Below are 1,422 nucleotides of genomic sequence, written 5' to 3' on the forward strand. Positions count from 1 at the left end.
CCCAGAAATGGAATGCCTAGTTCAAAATCATGAAAGTCAGTTGAAATCAACCATCCTAGCATAGTGTTTTTTGGGATCAGCACCTCATCCATGCCCGTGTTACACACAGCAATAGATGTGGTCCTGGAGTCAAGACTCACCTGGTTCGTGGCTTCCACGGACAGTCCCAAGTTGAAAAATGCAGGAGAGGGCTGAAAATATGCCTGTTTATGGCTAATAGCTTGTCCAGCTATGATGTGGATTCGCACCATTAGGTTAACCACCTGAGGTGGTACTGTGGTGGTTTGGTTGCTAGCAACTTGGCAGGCCTCTGGAATGGTCTGCCCAGCCTTAAGGCTCGCTGTGTCTAGCACAGGAGGATCCTTTGTGGCTGGTTTTAGGGACCACAGCACCTTGTTGATGGTGTCCACGTGGACACCTAACCTTACCAAAATGTCAGAGCCTATGTAGGATGCATGTGGTAAGTTTTGGATGACGAGAAACGGGTGAACCAGTTCTCGTTGGTTCCAGTTCAGTTTTAGGTTAATGACTCCTTCTGCGGTCATTACCTGTGAACTATTGGGAACTAGCGGAAAGCTTTTTTAATTAGTTCTAGACCAACGTGTTTGTGAACCAAGGTTTCATAGAAAGCCCGGTTAATTGCTGATTTATCTGTCCACAGAGACAGAACAGCATCGTTGGTATGGGACCCTTGGATCTCTACACCTTTAACTACCAGTGGTAGGTAGTGTTTGGTGGACTCTGACTGCTCCAGCTCACAGAGGAGGCTGTCTTGTTGGGTCAGAGTTTGGACCACTGGGTGGGTCTCTTTGGTTTCACATGATGTCAGAGGAGTACTCACCGGGCTCGTGTCCTCGGCTGAGGAGTCCTTTGCGCCTTCCGCGGTACCTGCTGTTGGGCAGTCTGTGTCACACTCCGGAGGCGTATCTATTGGCAGTGGTTTGCTCACTTTGGTCCACATTGTTTGATCACCATAATCTATAATTGCGTCGAAGCGATTTATAAAGTCCTGGCCAACCAAGAATGGGAATGAGTCAACACGAGACACGTGTACTGGGTGGTACAGTGTCATTTTGCCAATCTGCATGTGAACCATTGCTATAGCTGTCAGGGTTGTTCTCACCTCTGAGAGACCCTGCATTTCTATAGCACATTCAGAGAGAGGTATTATCCTGTTAACACTGGCAGCGGCCGTCCTCAGCTCCTCGAACAGTTTAGCTGACATAATTGTTATGTCTGCCCCACCGTCCAAGAGTGCTTCGTGTGTGAGGACACCTTCGAGCGTTACTGACAGGTACGCCTTTTTGGCGACCCCCCTTCTGATAAAGTTACACAGAAACCTTTTGGGTTTTTTCTGACGCTTCTTCACGCGTTCAGCCTTATCTGTGTAATCTTGGTTTGTCTGAACCGTCAGCACAGCAG

This window comes from Nematolebias whitei, chromosome 3 (genome assembly GCF_014905685.2).
Source record: "Nematolebias whitei isolate Nwh7 chromosome 3, NemWhi1, whole genome shotgun sequence".
In the NCBI taxonomy this organism is placed as follows: domain Eukaryota; kingdom Metazoa; phylum Chordata; class Actinopteri; order Cyprinodontiformes; family Rivulidae; genus Nematolebias; species Nematolebias whitei.